The sequence below is a fragment of the Cupressus sempervirens genome, chromosome 10, assembly GCF_028749045.1.
Source record: "Cupressus sempervirens isolate cs-2001-9-10 chromosome 10, ASM2874904v1, whole genome shotgun sequence".
Classification (NCBI taxonomy): Eukaryota; Viridiplantae; Streptophyta; class Pinopsida; order Cupressales; family Cupressaceae; genus Cupressus; species Cupressus sempervirens.
The window spans coordinates 190,688,193-190,706,898 of NC_143127.1; positions in this window are offsets into that span (position 1 = coordinate 190,688,193).

The following is an 18,706-nucleotide window of genomic DNA, read 5'->3' on the forward strand; positions in this document are numbered from 1 at the left end:
GGCTTAGAAGATTCAAAACCAATCAGTACACCAATGGTAATATGACATAAGTTATCCAAGAATGATGAGTCAGCTGAAGTAAATCAGATAATGTACAGATCAATCATTGGAAAGTTGCAGTATATTGTGCATAGTAGACCAGACATTGCATTAGCTATTGGAATAGTGAGAAGATTTTTTGCAAATCCAAGAGAAAATCATCTGATGGTAGTAAAAAGAATACTGAGGTACCTAAAAGGAGTAGATGATTTTGGACTATGCTACAAGAGGAGTGAAAAGTTTGAGTTAAAAGCCTACATTGATGCAGACTAGGAAGGTAATATTGATGACAAAAAGAGCACCAGTGGAGGAGCATTTTCTTAGGTAAAAGATTGGTTTCTTGGACTAGCAAAAAGCAAATTTGTACCTCATAGTCTACAATAGAAGCTGAATATGTTGCTGCTGCTATCAATTGCACCAATATTGTATGAATCAAACATCTGTTGCAAGGTATTAAAGAAGAGGTAACTAAACTTGTGATACTCTATTGTGATAACACAAGTGCTATCAACATATCAAAGAATCCTGTGATGCATGCCAAAACAAAGCATATTGCAATTAAGTATTACTATGTAAGAGAATTGGTGGAAGACAAGCAAGTAAGGATGGAATATGTTAGCTCAAATGAACAAATTGCTAACATCTTCACAAAAGCACTACCTAAAGATGCATTTGAGTATCTTAGAGGTAAGTTAGGGGTGATACCCCTATCCAAGGTTGTTTGAGCAACAACAAAATTGCCCTGCATCAAATGAGTTGAATGATGAAATGTTACAAATTGATGCAGAGGATACTTAGTTTAAGTTTTTGCCTGAAGTGACTAAAGTGCTGAAGTTCTAAATTAGTCACAAGCAAGGTGACAAAGGGAGATATTGGAGTACCTGCAAATGCTAAAATTGCATGTTAAGATGCTAAAATGGTATGTCTATGGAATTGTTGTCAAAGAGGGAGAAATAGAAGAAACTGATCAATTCATACAGAGGAAGAAATATCATGTAGAGGGAGAAATGACATGGCACATTTAATGAAACAAAATGTAAGAGGGAGAAATAGTAGTTAAGAAGAGTAAAGCTAATCAAGTAGTAAGCTACAAAAAAGAGACAGTCATACAAGAACTGATTAGACATGTAGAAGGAGAAGAAATAGCAAAATGGGAACAACAACTAAGAAAAAGAAATGGTAAAGAAATTAGGATAGTAGATCAGAGAGGGAGATGTGAAAACTAATGATAACACAATTTCTTTTTGGCATTTGATTTACTATTTTAACCTAGTTAGCATTTTGGTAACTTCGTTGATTAGTTTGGTTTGCCATCAATGCCAAAGAGGGAGATTGTTGGAAATTTGATTGAAAAGATCATTGTTGAAGAAGGAAGACTATTTGCAAAGAGGGAGATTGTTGATAAAGAATATTTTCAATCATTGTTTTTCATTGATGTCAAACCTACTATTTGCTGGAATGACAATTGTTTATAAGATCCAAGTACTATCACTTAGTTGATTGATGAAGAGGATTTAATCAACAAGATGTAACAAAAGTACCTAAGGGAAAGATTGAGTTATGGTTTTGTAATGAAGTGCAAGGATCAATTAAGACAATGGTAAAATGATGTATTGATAATACACTTGAAGATACAGAGGTTAGCCATACTTCAAAACTTTAGAAGAATAAGTTGTAACAAGGCTATCTACAAAACTTGACTAAGTTCATTAGTGAGTGTCAAGCAAGCTAGTTCATGCCGAGCAGATTATCAGTTAGTGCCGAAAAAATGCAAAATCTAGTGTGTGCCAAGTGATACAGAAGGAGCCGAGCAAGTTTAGGTGCTGAGCAAGTAATAGATGCCGAGCATTAGAATAACTTAGTGGATGTTGAGTCAATCCACAGTAGGTGCCAAGCATCAGTAAAATGTAGTTGGTGCTGAGTAACATAGTATGTACCAAGCACCGGAATTTCAATAGTGCTGAGCTGCTACATTGTTTGAAAAGTCAAAGATTTGCAAAATATGAGTTGACAAGTTTGTTACATTGAATTTTGCGAACCAGATGGAGGATAGGGATGACGACCGGGTGACACAAAATTTTAAGTAAACCATTTTTGAGCAAATTCAGGAGGATTCTTCATGATGTTTCTAGAAGGAACAAGATATGGGGTAGATTCATTGAATCCTACCTAATCCATTCGATCTGAGATCGAAAGCAAGAATATTTGAGTGGGAAAAAGGGATTCTAGACTTCTATTTAAGGAGTCACAGGCCAAGAAGCTAGAGTTGCTGGGGTGCCAAGTTATGAAGTTGTTGAAGTGTATCAATGAGAAGACATTGAGAAGGAAGAACAAAGAATAGAGACTTTGCTTCGATAAGTGGCCATATAGGAGATTGCACTAGTATATTGAGTATGGAGACTCAAGGAGACAAAGCTTGAAAGGAGGAAAAGCTGTAAGAGTTGAAGAGACTGAAAGCAGGCAATGTTGTGAGCTAAACAGAGATATGAAATCTGCAAGTTAAGTTGTGAGTTGGATCAAGTCAAAAGCACTTGTTGTTACTCTCTAACAATTGTGTCAGCTAGGGTAAAATCCTATGGAGTTAGGTTGGTTTAAAAGCCATTTGTAAATCCTTTAACAGGGTGGCATTCCAAGTGAATGTTTTAAAGTCTTCTAACCAGGCCCACTTCTAATAGGGTGGTTAAATCCTTTAACCAGGTCACATTTAACAGTGTGTTGTAGCCTTTAATAGGGCATGCCTTTCACAGGGCTTCACTTCAGAAGAGTGAGAATTGAGTAGCATGTTACTAGTGGTTTTTTCCAAATTGAGTTTCCACATAAATCATTGTGTTATATGTTGTTTTTTCATGTGTTATTCTTGCATGTTGATTTTACAGTAACTTGCTAAAGTAGGAAAGTTTAAGCTTGGATGCACGAACAATTTAATGGGCTCACTTTACTTGATGAAAAAGTTTTATTTGGAAATTTGGACCTTGAATAACTAATTCACCCCCCCTCTCAGTTATTCTAAAACATTTCTAACAATTTCAAGATGACATAAACTAGTGATTTTTAGTACTCTGTTCCTACTTTCTAACCATATTTTTTAATTTTATAAAATAAAATAATTAAGTCAATTTTTTCTTCTCCTCTAAAAAGTGGTACATATTAAAATTTAATATTTTTAAAGAGTGACAGTCCGCTTGACACACAAAACTTTTTTTCTAGAAAAGCTAATGAGGTAATTCTTTCGGCGTTGGATTTGTAGCATCAATATCTAAAGGATGCATTTCATTTGATTCAATTTGGTTGAATATTGTATAGTTTATGAAGTTTTGAAGTGACACCAATCATAATTCAGACATACGTTCGTTTTGACACAAATAACTTGAACTCAATTTATCATAAATCTTTTTTTTTTTGAATAGAAAGCTATCTCAATAACCTATTTCTTAGATATTTTTCAATTTTTTTGGACCTAATTTACTAATTTTTTCAAAGCCTTAAAGTCAGTTGATGTTCAATCAATAATGAACCTATAATGAGTTATACTCATATGTGAAAGTCTTAATGAATATAATATGTATTACAATTATAGTCCTTCGAAATCTTTCTTTGAGCAGCACAAATTGGCATTTTTTATTTTACAGTAGGAGATCATTAATTTTCAATTTTGGGTGTCAAAAGAGCCAATTTTATTTTTTTCCAAAAAAGAGGGTCAAAAATTTGTAACATCACATGTTCACACAAACATAGTGTTCGTGCAAACATACAAAAGGTGTTCGTGCAGACATATGTTCGCCGAAATATATGGCTCTAAGTTTTTCGATTGCCAAAAAATTGATTTGACATGTTCACCCGAACATGTCAAATAATTGATGTTCGCGTGAACATGAAAAAAACAAAAATCATGTTGACCTCACTTGTAGACAGGTGAATTTTTAAATAGTGAAGCCATACTATGATATTTTTATATAGTTTTTGTGCAAAATTTATTAAGGCAAGGGTAATTTTTTTATTTTTATGATTTTTTAATGGGAAACAAGAAAGGAAGGAAAAAAAATATGCAAGGAAGAGATCAGATGAAGCAAAATAAAGAAATCTTCAGAAGACTATGGCACGCTATCATCGAATTAAACAAGGTTTGTAATTATACATATTAATTTTTTTTATGGTCTTGAATTTAATTATGTTTCAATCTTATTTTTTATCTAATTTTATTTATCATAAATATGTTGTAGACAATCAACAAGGTGAAGAAAATGTTGAAGAAGGCTCAACATAAGTAGAAGAAGTGCATATGGGAGAAAGGTCAGGGACACTCCCTACAGAATCTCAAACAATGAATGTTGAAGAAGGTTCAAGATTACTCCCTATAGAGGTTTAAATAATAGAAGTTAGAGAAGGGTCAGAATTTTTCCCTACAGAATCTCAAACAATGAATGTTGGAGAAGGCTCAAGATCATTCCCTATAGAAATTCTAGTAATAGAAGTTAGAGAAGGGTCAGGATTGGGTGTAGGAACTGATATGGATGAACTCCTAAATATTGCTCAATCTGTAAAGAATGGTATTTCTCATAAAAAATTAGATTATTTACTTGAAATGGATGTGGATAAATTGAGAATACTTGGAGCTACTATTTAACCCTTAAGTTTTTCTAAGAAAAAGGTCAATGAATAAGAAGATAAGAGAAATTATGACTAACTTTGATAACACTGAAACACTTGAACAAGCTCAGTTGCTTTCACTTTTGCTTACACACAAGAAGTTGCAAGAGGCATTGAAATTGTTAGGTGTAGACACAACATCAAAGAAGAGAAGATTTTCTAACATGCAAACTGATGTGATTGAAAATGTTAAATAAGGTTTTAGAAACATAGGAAAACACTCTCGAACTAAAGATAAGTCCATGGAAAGAAAAGTGATGTTTATGTCTGTTGTAAATAAGAATATGACCAAAAATAGACAAATATCTTCAATTTCCTCTGAAATGGGTTTTAGTAGAAAAATAATGAGAGAATATGTTAAGAGAAGATTAATTCTGGATGACAGTACTATGGAGGGCAATTGGGCAATCATGTGTAGAGCACCTCATTTTGATAGAATTGAAGAGGTATTAAAAAATTAGTCATATCATTTTGGATTGATAACACTCGTCCTTCATCAAATAGTAGAGATGTTATTAGCCATAGGATTGCACCTAGTCAATACGAACATCATACAAAAAATTGGTTGGACACAACACAACATAAGTTATATGTGTCATTTTGTAGTGAACATCCTAATGTAAAAGTTGGGCAAACGTTCTTTGAAACATTGAAGCCATACTTTGTGAGGTCAAACAAAGTGTTTGAAACATGTTGTCGTCATCATATTGAGTTGGATCTCCACTATTAGGTATTTCAAAAGTTTGTAAAAGACACATGAGATTTTCATGTTGCTCTTCCTAGTAGGAAAAGTGAGTTTATATCATCCATTCTATGTTAGAAAATAGATGATCTAGCTGGTCAAATAAATTGCATCAAAGGATTATGTGAAAAATATGGTCAATTGGCTCTATTTCCTTTGAAAATTGAAAATATTGATGTAACAAAAAAATTGAATTACAAAAGTTACAAGTATGTGAATAATGAAACAAAGTTGGGGAAAGAGAAAAAAAGGTTGGAATATATTGAAGAGGGGAGTTACCTATTGTAACATTTATGAACAAATTTAAGAATTTGATTCAACGTTATATTCGTCACATATTTTTTGCAAAGTGGCAAACAAAATAGTTTCAAACTTTGAGAGATAATTTCCCACTTGGAATGATTGTATCAGTTGTTGAATGCAGAAAACTATTCCTTTGTTCATCAAAAAGCAATTCAATCAAATTATTTCTTTTTTAAGCAGGTCACTATTATAGTACATGTTTGTTATAGACATGCACATTTAGATTTGGATGGTGTTTAGAGTACAGTTCAAGCATGAGCAATTAAAAAGGAATATCATTTTTATATAAGTGATGATAAAGAAAATGACATTCACTATGTAGAACATTACTTCAATATTTTCTTTTCTTATTTGAAAGAAAGAGACATAAATGTTGATAAACATTATGTTTGGTTTGATGGATGCACTGCATAGTTCAAATCATCTAGACTATTTTATGCATTATGTAGATATCATCGCAATGAGAATATAAAACACATACGAAATTTCTTTGAGAGTGGCAATGGAAAAGGTGAACATGATGGTGCTAGAGTTTCTATCAAATGTGCTCTATGAAAGTATCAAATGAATTATCAAGGAGTTTGTGTAAATGATGCACATGATGTTGTTGAATGGTGTAAGACACATTTTGCATCAGATGAGGTTGGGACATCATCAACAACGAGCCGACAGGTACCATATAGAAGCTTTTGGGAGATAACATGTATGGATGTGTACATCTGTTTAAATTTTATGCAATTATGTTATAAAATTTTATTGTTAAGTTTTATCTTTCAATTCATTGAAGTTTAAATTTAATTTGTCCATATTTTCAATTTAATGAACTTTCAGGTGTTAATAGAAAAAAATATGCATGGTTGCAAGATGATAGAAAAGACACGTTCCTTACATTCAGTCATGAGTACAGATAATTGTAATTGGAAATTGAAGACAAGAGAATACTTGTGTTTTTCTGATAGTTGCATTGATGAAGACTATCAAGAATGCATTAATCAAACATGTGGATATACAAGTGCATGGATTTTGGTACCACTTGATGTTACCAACACATTTGATAAAGATGATGAAAATTTTGATGATATTCTATTGATTTTTGATGATTAAAATCATATCTCTGGATTGGTAAAAGTGGGTAAGTATCATAATAATGAATTTCAACTTGTTAGTTAATCTTAACTTCTTATTTAATTATCAATTTGAACTATCTTATATATATACTGTACACATGTATGTATACTTGTTATGTAGGAGATGTCTTTGCAGTGATTGTTGAGCCTAGAAATCATGAAGGTGTCAGTTATTATTTATTGTGATGTACTGTAGAGAGGAAAAAGTTATGTGATCCTGAAGAAAGTGATGGAATATTTTTCCCCATAGGTATTATGCACACATGTGTGCACATACATACATACATACATACGTAACTTTATATCTATCAAATTTTAAAATATTTAAATTTGTGGTGTAGGTTCTGTTGTGATGGAGGGAACATATTTGAAGGAATAAAAAATAGTCCAACATGAAATACATTTCGTTGATTATCAACCTGACAACAAGGTTTTATAATACAACCACCTGGTCATTGCTACTGGGCTTTGTCTACAACCAGTCAAATTTAAGCATGTATGTCACAAGTGGAGACTAGACAATGAAGATCATGAGAATATATTACATGTTATAAGTGTACATCATGGTTGAATTGACCTTTGAGATTTATTTTATAATAATTTGAATTAATTTAAAGTTGTTAGTTTACTGTATAGGGTCATAACTCTTAGTTTATTAGTTTATTAATGTATTTTTAAATGTATACATTTCAATAATATTAATTACCAAGGATGAATTTAATAATAACAACTTGATATAAATAGGCAATACAAGTTAGTTGGAACTTACACAATCATTAGATAGACATGTATCAAAGATAATTTAATATGTTAGAATTCTTAAATATCAATTTCTTTTCAAACTATTGAATTTCATCTTCAATTAAATGTGTTTTTAATTGTACAATAATACTCTTAGTTATCATTAGTTTATTAAAAACCTATATAAATTAATAATATCAATTGTACCATGGATGAATTTAATAATAACAACTTGATATAAATAGGCAATACATGTTAGTTGGAACTTACACAATCATTAGATAAATATGTATCAAAGATAATTTAATATATTAGAATTCTTAAATATCAATTTCTTTTCAAACTATTGAATTTCATCTTGAATTAAATGTGTTTTTAATTGTATGATCATACTCTTAGTTATCATTAGTTTATTAAAAAAATAAAATTAATAATATTAATTACCATGGATGCTAGGGCCGGGGTGGAAAAATGGGACATTGTCAGGCTAAGCTACAACTTTTTTGATCCTTGTTGGGGGCTTGAGATTGTGGTAGAAAACATTGATGATAGACTATGTATCCTCCTTCTTGAAGCATATATGGAGTATGAGATGGACAGTCTAGAGCTAGCTAGAAGCGCAAGGTGCCTGTGTTTGGTAGTCAGAGACAATGTTCAATTCCTCAGAGAGTGGCCGAGGATGGAAGCAAGCATTCACTTCCTACTAAGATGGAGAGGAATTATTGAGGACCTTGGGAGAAACTAGCTCCTGAACTACTTGCGGGCCCTTGATGCATATATCCACCCAGATGCTGAGCTTTTTGATTTGGAAAATGTGGAATTTTGCCTCCCAAATTATGATAAATCAAGCAGAGTCAGGACAACCTACGAGTTTCCTCTGGGTTCGAAGGCCACAAACCTACATGACGCATCAGAGATCATAATGGTATTTAAGAAAAATAATTGACATCTGTAGTTGTAATTCTGGGTCATTTTTTAAATATTATTTTGACCCAATTAAATATAGCATATAGTACATGCATACAAGTCTTGTTTCTATACTTCTAGTTGGTAGATATTTGGTTTCATTTTCTCAATATATTAATATGTAGTAAGGCTGCATTTTATAAGTAGTCATCTCATCTGTCCGACGCTATCCTATATATAGTTTGACTTGTAAATATTGGTTTCAGAATAGATAAAAATAATTTTTATGTCATCTCTCTCAATTCATAAACTGGTTAAAGGCCTCTGTGATTTTGGTATGCGGATCTTTCAGTTTGTTAATTTTGTTTTCCCTTTGTGTGTTTGTGTGCCACTTTATTAGATTGACTTTTGCCTCGTATTGATTTTGACACTTCCATTTCTTAAAATCCATATCGATTTATTAAGAGGGGGAATATTTTTATCATCGGATTATTCATTTTTATTCCCTTTTAGACAATCTAGTAATAATTTACTCTTTAAACTTTGAGATACTATAAACATCAGTTATTAGATGGATTTTGCTCCCTTCAGACTCTTTTAATCACTATCACATTATAGTAATTTAATATCTTGATTTAACTAACATTTAATGCCATTTTTTGTTTATTATGTGATGTCTTATAGAAGTCAAAACCTACTTTATGCAGCATCCAGAGACTAGATGGTTAAAAGATCAATTTTAAACATATTATGATGTAATCCTCTTGATATAATGTTAGATTTTTATAAACTAGGGTATGCCCCTTTTATTGATGTATAATATAGGACTTTAGTCCTAGGATAGACTGGAGGTTTTCTTACTCTGTTCTTTCCTACTAGTGCCCATCAGAACAGAGAAACCCTTGTATTCCTTTACTTTTATAAATATAATATAATAGAAGGCTACGACCATTTACCGACCAAATTTTTATTTTCTTTTTTACCATGGATGAATTTAATAATAACTTGATCTAAATAGGCTTGATCTATGTAAGTTAGTTGGAACGTAAACAATCATTAGATATATATGTATCAAAGATAATTTAATATGTTATCTAAATTCTTTTATCAACTTCTTTTCAAACTATTGAATTTCATCTTGAATTAAATATGTTTTTAATTGTACGATCATACTCTTAGTTATCATTAGTTTATTAATAGAATTTGTAAATTGTATATAATACATACATATAACATGTACACATGTCTCTCTATGTCTAGTACACACAATTTTTTATTTAAATTAAAAGATATATGTAATCACATACATCACATGTCTAGATAATTTGTAACATACATAACAATAAAATTTATATGATCATATGTATGAGAGTTAGAGTTAGAGTTAGAGTTAAAGGGAACTTGAGTTTTTAGAACTTTAGGAATTAAAGATTAGTACCTAGGTTTGACTTAAAGGGTTCACTTGAGTTAGATTAGGGTAATGATTACAGTTTCATTTAGATTAAAGGGTTTGATTTCTAGGGTTAAATAGTTAGGTTAGGGTTCAATGAGTTGGATTAGGGTTTGATTAGGATTTCATTTAGATTAAAAAGGGTTTGAGTTTTTAGCTCTTGATTACATTAGATTTTGAGTTAAAGAAATTAGGGTTTGAGTTTTTAGTTACCTGAAATCTTACATTAGAGTTTGAGTTTTGATTAAAGGGTTTCATTGCTAGATCTAAGGGTTTGAGTTTTCAGTTAGGATTGTTTAACATTAGATCTAGTTTGAGAACTTTATAAAAATTAGGATTTGAGTTTTTAGTTAGGATTAGATAAAGGGTTTGATTACGGTTCAAATGGTTTAGATTAAAGGGTTTTCTAAAAGTTAAAGATTACCTCATGATTCTAGGGTTTGATAAATAGAGATATCTAAGGGTTTAGTTAAGGTTTTATTTATAAGGAACTTATGTGGTTAGATTAGGGTTTGATTAGGATTTCATTCTAGGGTTTGAGTTAGGATAAGTTGATTTAGATTAGGGTTTGAGTTCTAGATTAAAGGGTTTGGTTGGGGTTACGGTTGTACATTAAACCTACTTGGTTCAAGTTAAGGTTTGATTTCAAGGGAACTTTCAATTTAGATTAAAGGGTTTGAGTTAAAGATTAGGGTTTGGTTAGCATTTGATTTAAAAAGAAATTAGGGTTTGAGTTTTCAGTTAGGAAATTAGATCAAAGGGTTTGATTACGTGGTTTTATTTCTAGATTAGGGTTTGAGTTAAAGATTAGGGTACATACATGTGATTAGGGTTTGATTTAGATTAGTATTTGGTTAGGGTTTGATTTACAGGGTTATGGTTAGATTCTAGAGTTTGTGTTCAATTAGGGTTTGATTCTAGGATTTCATTTAGATTAGGGTTTGAGTTTTCATTTAGGATTAGATTAAAGGGTTTCAGTTTTCAAATTATGATTAGATTATGACCTTTGAGTTAAGGTTTGGTTAGGGTTTGATTTCTAGGGTTACCTTCTAGATTAGGGTTTCAGTTAGATTCTAGGGTTTGATTTAGATATATAGGGAACCTTCATTTAAAGATTAAAGAGTTTGAGTTAGATTAGGTTTTGCTTACAATTTGATTTCTAGACTCACGATCTTAGATTAGGGTTCATGATTAGGGTTTGAGGTAGAGATCTAAGTGTTTCAGTTAAATTTAGTTAGTATTAGATTAGGGTTATGGTTCTACCTAGGGTTACATTAGCTCATTTCAGTTACAGAACTCTAGGGTTAGATTAGGGTTAAAGAGTTTTCAAGTTAGGGCAAGAATTTGAGTTAGGGTTAGGGTTATGGTTAGTGTTATTTTTAGGGTTATAGTTAGTGTTAGGGTTATGGAGACCTAGCTTGTTCTAATATTTTTTAATTTTCTACACTAATTTGTTTATTTTTTGTTTTTTCTAATGTTTTTCTAATATTTCAAGTTTAATGTTTTTTCTAATGTTTTTCTAATACTTCAAGTTTGGTGTTTTTTCTAATATTTTGTAATATTTTTTAAAAATATTTTATAATGTTTTTCTAATATAAAATATATTTTTTATAATATCTTCTAATGTTATATAATAATTTATTTTCTTTAATGCTAAATACTAATATTTCCTAATGTTATAATACTATTTTATTTTTCTAATATTGTAGATTAATGTTTTTTTAATATTTCACTAAGTAATGTTTTCCTAATAATTCTACACTATTATTTTTTAGATATTTCTATAATGTTTTTCTATTATTTTCTAATTTTCAAAACTAATATTTTTAAAAATATTTTCTAATATTTTCTAATATTTTTTCTAATATTTTCTAAAGTTTTTCCTAATATATTCTTATAGTTTTCTAATATTTTTCAAACTAATATTTTTAAATATATTTTCTAATGTTTTTCTAATAAAACTAATATTTTTTAAAATTTGTTTTTTCTAATATTTTTATAATAAAACTAATATTTTTCTAAAAAAATTGTTTCTAATTAAACTAATATTTTTCTAAATTTTATTTTTTAAAATTCTACACTATTATTTTTTTAATATTTTATAATGCTTTTCTAATATTTTCCTGATTTTCAAGACTAGCATTTAAAAAAATATTTTCTAATGTTTTTTCTAATATTTTCTCATAGTTTTCTAATATTTTCCAAACTAATATTTTCAAATATTTAAATGTAATGTTTTTTCTAATGTTTTTCTAGTAAAAACTAATATTTAAATGTAATGTTTTTTCTAATATTTTTTATATAATGGTTTTGTTAATGTTCTGATACTCTAGATTAACATTTCTCTAATATTTTCTAATGTTTTTCTAATATTCTAAATTATTATTTTTCTAATATTTATCTAATTTAACACTAATTTTTTTCTAAATTTGTTTTCTAATGCTATATTAATACTTTTCTAATATATAACTAACATATACAAAAAAATTTATAAACGTTAAATTAATAGTATTAAGTAACATAAATAAACAATAAAAATATTAAATTAACATGAAAATATTGTTTGAAAACATAAAAAACATTTAAATAATAACATATAAACATACCCGAAATAGTGCAACGATGAAAATCTGGAGGAGAATGACAAAAAATGATGCGATAGGCTAACCAATCAAACACGTTCACTCCAACATCCAAATCAAAATTACACATCGTAAGAATGAACAGTAAAATGGAAAAAACAACATTTTTGAAAGCGAAATTGCCATAAAACATGTTTGAGCGAACATATTAATGGGGTATGTTCACATGAACATATCTCATATATATGAATTATGTTTGCTCGAACATGTATTGTAATTATGTTCGAGCGAACATAACTAGAATGTTTGTGTGAACATATGATAAATCTGATATGCAAATTTTGCCATTTTTTTTGATTTCCTTTGTCCCACAAAAGTGGAACCCATTATTGTGGGTTCACCCTGTGATGGATAGGCATTGCTCCAACAATGTTTCTTTCACATAACCATCACAATTGTGACATAAATTTTCAACGAATAACTGTTGCTCCCATAGAATTTCTATCACATACCCATCATACTTGTGACAACCCACTTGGAGGATGGCAGACTGAAAGCTTAAGCTGTCGTAATTGTGATGGTATACTATCACAATTGGGATGCCATGAAGATGAAATCTTTCCCTTGTCTTGTTCCAAGTTACAACAACTTTATCTGTTGTAATTGTGACAGATGTGCTTGTCATTGCAATTTGTGACAACAAAAGTTCAACACCTATCCGATGAGAATCAATTTGTGCTTCTGTTGCTTGGGTGATGGGTCTCCGTCATAAGTATGATAGCCTACCATTGTAATTTGGGTCCAAATGTAGTAGTGGATAAGGGGTTGAGAGAATCATATAGGTTAAATACTAGACACAATATCACACATAGGAAGCCATGATATAACCATAGTGTAATGGTTGGTTGTAAAAGATGTAGAGGAAGTCATAGGAGGAATGGATTTATTGAAGATATCATTCTTTTCATTCGACCCTTCACTACTAGACACCTATTTAAGATTTTCTAAAAAACACATTATCAAAATATTCATGAAAGAAATCATACATCTTGAAGCAAAGCAGTACCATTCAAGAGCATATAGAATGTAAAATGAAATGTACTCCTAACAATGCATATATTTTTGTATTTTTAAGTTTATGAATGAAATGCATAAAAGAAAGATATAACTACAAAGATCAGATAAAAGAAATGTTGATGTTGGGTTCACCAAAATGTTTAGGGGGAAAATGGCACCGCTGATAATAATGCAAACAAGATTAAGAAAGTTGAACACTTTCTCCCTGATCTATTCAATATAAGAGAAAGAGGGAATTACAAGAATAGCTCTTAACAAGCTATAATTTTTACTAGCAAAACTCCACAGGGATAAAGGGATGTCAATGAAAAATATCAAAAGTCATCAAGGAAGTATGCTAGCAAATTCTCTTTCATGCAATGTAAACAAGAGATATTGCAAAAACTCATTAAGGAAGTATGCTAGCAAGTTCTCTTTCATGTAATGTAAACAAGAGATATTGCAAGTATAGATTTGAAACACACATAAATAGCCTAATAGTGATTTAAAATTAAATGTATGCTAAGAGGGAAAATAAGAGATAAGGTACTTACCTTGAAATACAAAGAGGAAGATGTGATTTAGCTCCAAAACTTGCAGATATGAATCGTTTCTAAATTTCCAACTGTAGATCTCAAAATAAAATGATCAAAGGAATGAAGCCCTTAAATCTTGCCAAAAATGGAGAATGAAGGACTAGGTCAACTTGGGAAGATGTATTACAACTAGGTTGCTGTAGTCCAATGACCTGAAATGACTTCTCCACAAAGCTCTTGAAAATTAGGTTCTAGATCTGTGAACCTTTCGTTGATATCTTCCAAATCTGTAACAAGTTTTGTGTGTGTGGGTGGCTATAAAGGATTCATCTTAGTCAACCCCCCATTTTGGTGATTTCCACCTACACAAATAAATTCTAGAAAAAAATGTTGTGTGTATGTGCATATCCTAGATTTGTAGATCTAACATGAAAATCTATTAAGAATCTACTCTGCCAGTGAAATCGTAGCATGTAAGTGTGCATGTATGTACATGTATGAAGGTGCAAAGAACCAGATTTGAAGCATGATATAGAAATCATACCAAGCCTCCAAGGCTAAAGTTCTCTAATCATCTTCAGGATCCCTTCACAACTCCATGTTTTATATATTCGCCTTTGAATGCTTGATGAAGAATAATAACCTCACTTGCAATGAGAAAATAAGAAAGCATCCCTTTCTTTCACCTTGCAATTTCTTAATTCATATTGGGGTGTCCAAACATTCTTGTTCCTTGCTCTTCTCATGTTCAAATGAGGGAATCAATGCCTTTTTATAGTGGCTTTTTAGAATATTCATGAAATTACTCCGCATGGGTCATCTGTACAAGCAAGATTTTACTAAAGGAGTTAAAAGTTACCAAGCCCAGAATCACTAGAAGCTCAAGGACTAGGTAGACCTGGGTCGACCTAGTCCCAACTAGGTCAACATGTCTTGACCTAGTCCTGACCAAATCAAGCTGGGTTAAACTACTCTTGACTAGGTTGACTTGGGTTGACCTAGTCTAGATCAAGTTGACTCGGGTCAACCTAGTCCAAAAGGTCAACCTTCAAGGTCTCCTTGTTCCAGATTCTAGACTAGTAAGGGTCAATAATGAAATAGGTGAGCCAAAATATCACCCATAGATCTAATCTAGGATGTTGAGGTCCTAAGAATAAGGGATACTTGTAGATTAAGTCTAAATGTAGTGAATGTGTGAAGGAGGCAAATCAAGGAGGATTTTTTAGGTCCCACCTCAATTTTTCCTAAGATAAAGAGGAGAAAAGAAGTGAAGTGTGTGCTTAAGGTGTTAATATGAAATGAAAATACACTAAAAAGTAGCTAAAGGGTCTTAAATCAAAGTGTGTCCAATTTAAGATGATACATGTTGTACATAGTAGAATGCATATTGCACCTACCATTGGAATTATTGCAAGGTTATTATTTAATGCAATGGATGCTCATATGATTGAACATTGTGAAGAGAATATTCAAATGTCTATATAAGGAATCGAAGATTATAACTTATGTATAAATAAGAGGATGACTTTAATATTAAAGTCTACACAAATGCTAATTGGGTTGGTAATGTTGATGATAGAAAAAACACAAGTGGCAACCTAGAGGTTTCTTTTTAAGAGAAAGACTAATAACATAAATATGCAAGAAAAATAGTTGTATTTCATAATCTACTTTTGAGGTTGCAATGTCGCTACTACAATAAATTGTTCAAATATTTTATGGATTAAGCAATTGTTAGAAGGCATGCAAGAAGGCGTAAGTGAGCTTGTCACTATTTGTTGTGATAACACTACTGCAATAAATATTTCAAAAAATCCAATGATGCATGCAAAAACAAAGTACATATCAATAAAATATCATTATTTAAGAGATCAAGTACACGAGAAACAAGTGCGGTTTGAATATGTGAAGTCTAAGGATAAGATTGCTAACATATTCACCTAGCCATTTCCTAAGGATTCTTTTGAGTATCTAAGAGGTAAATTGGGGGTCGTTTCCTTATTTAAAATTCAGTAGATGAAGATGCATGTTGCATCAATTCATGAATGAATTGTAATATCTTTGTGGAGTTGATGCAAGAGTTCACACTTTAGAAACATTTATGAAGTTGTGAAGATAACTATGATGTATACTATACATGAAAGGTACATGGACGAGTCGAAGGTTTAATAAGTTTCTTATTGAAATTTATAATGACCTTTGGCATTGTTGTCAAAGGGGGAGAATATCAGAGAAGACTATCTATGGGGAGAGACATACCGAAGAAAGGGAGATGAAGAAATTAGAAGAATATTGAACATAACAAGATCATATCCTAAGGGGAGATATATGTTGAAAAAGATCAATGTTGTTCTGAAGATTGCTAAAGATACAAACTAAGTCACAAAGATCCCGAAGATGAAGAAAATAAATTGAAAAGTTGTATTGTTGACAATGCATACATTTGATTATCTTATGTAATATTTTGTTATGAAAAATCATATGTTACGTGTTTCCATCAATGCCAAAGGGGGAGATTGTTAGCCCCAACTGATAATGTAATAAGGAATGCTATAAATGTATGTGAAAATAGTCATATTAGTTGTTATATTGTTATTGATGTCAAAGTCTTAGTTGGATAGACATTATACTAACTCAGTAGAGTGCCATATCATTTGATTGATGAAGAGGACTCGATGGATGAAGAGGATTTGAAAAAAGTACGTTGAAGACACAATCGCCAAGTATGGTATTCAATGGGTACTTGAATGAGATGGACAATGAAAATGTAATGTTGATTTGATTATTTTTCAATTATGTAATATTATAATGTATTGAAGAACACAAGCTTAAATGAGTGATGAGGTTAATGAAGGAACATTGTATTCACTGAGTGACTACATTATTGATCGAGCAATTTGGCAAAGTAAGAAGAAATTCAATATTTCTCGAGTAACTCTAGCATTGATAGAGTAATATATTTCTTGAGTAAAATGTTATATTTATTGAGTAACAACCAAAAGAACATGTTGGAATATGGGAATCTAAGGCTCATTCTTGATGGAAATATGGAAAGTTTTAGATGGTAAAAGACATGAGTCAAAGTTTAGTACAAGGTCTACAAATGAGAAAATTGAATAAGGATACAAGGATGGAAATTGAAGAAAGATAAGGATTAGAACACAACTCAATGCAAAGTTCTATTTTTTGTGATTAAATACATTGAATCTAAAATTGATGTTTGTAATTAAGTGGTAATAGATGGAAGAATCTAGAAGCCCATAGACAACTACTTAAGGAGGAGATCAAGATAGATTTTGGTTGCTAGTTAGATGCTTACTCAATTATTATTTTGTTATACTACTAGTGTAAACTATTGAAGAAAGTAAAATAATATTGTTGAACTAGGAGAACTAAGCTGAGTTAAGGAAAAAGGACTGAACTAGCCAGTCGAGAGAACATAGGAAAGAATATTAGAAGAGATATATTAGATCAAGACAATAATAGAAAGGAGATCGTAACAAGAAAGGTAGTTCTATACCTAAATAAATCAAATTTTTACATTGTTAATTTCTAATAATTGTAGTAGAAAATCTTAGAAAACCAAATGGACCTAACAAGTTTTTGAAATCCTATATGGTAACATGAATTAGTGATGTTTGTAAGTCCTTTAGAGTAGACCATTCTTTAGATAGAATCAAGGAGTGATAGGGTTTATATCATCATTTGGTAAAATTATCTAGCAAGGTCACATTAACAATGCGTATGTAACTTGTAACAAGGTTGGATTTTAGTCGATCTCACTTCATAAGAGTGAATTTTTTTTGGGTTGCTAGTCTTAGGTGTTTTATCCCTTTACTGGGTTTCCACATTAAAATCATGGTGTCAAATGTGCAAATGTTATTTGTGTTGCAAGTTGTTTTACATATTATTGCAATTCAGTAAGAACTAAGTTTCTGGTCACTTATAAGTAAGTTATTTGATTGATATTCAGTAATGCAAAGAACAATAAGTTAACAATCCAAAGAAAATTGATTGAAAAAGCTAAGTGTTAAGTTGGATTTGTACATTGAGTGTTTTCTATTGATGTTTATGAAGTTTTGTTGGTACTGAATTAGTTTGAAGGGAGAGTAAGATAAGTGGACATAACTGATTCACCCCACCTTAGATATCTAACTATAGAAGCCTCTCAAATGAACCCATTGCAAAAAAAGTTGAGTAACAAGGAGATTATCATGCGGTCATTTCAAACTGAAGGATTCCTTTTGTCCATAAAAAGGATTGTGTTGTGCATGCCCAAGAAAAAATATTTTCAAATATAGCAATAATGTACTTTTGTTTGCATTTGGTAATTTTCATGTGGGATACAAAGATTAAATGAAAAACTATAATATATAGAGATGATACTTTTCGTTTAATCATGATTGTAGTGTCATCAAAAACATTTAGAGTTTTCAACATCTGATAAAGCGGGTCATCAAAAGAATAGTTCATCGTAACCAGATGGACAATGTTACTTGAAAATTGGTTTTGAGTAACATTATGTCCTTTATGAATGGTGCAACCATGCATAAAAAGTTAATGTTACAATATTTGGC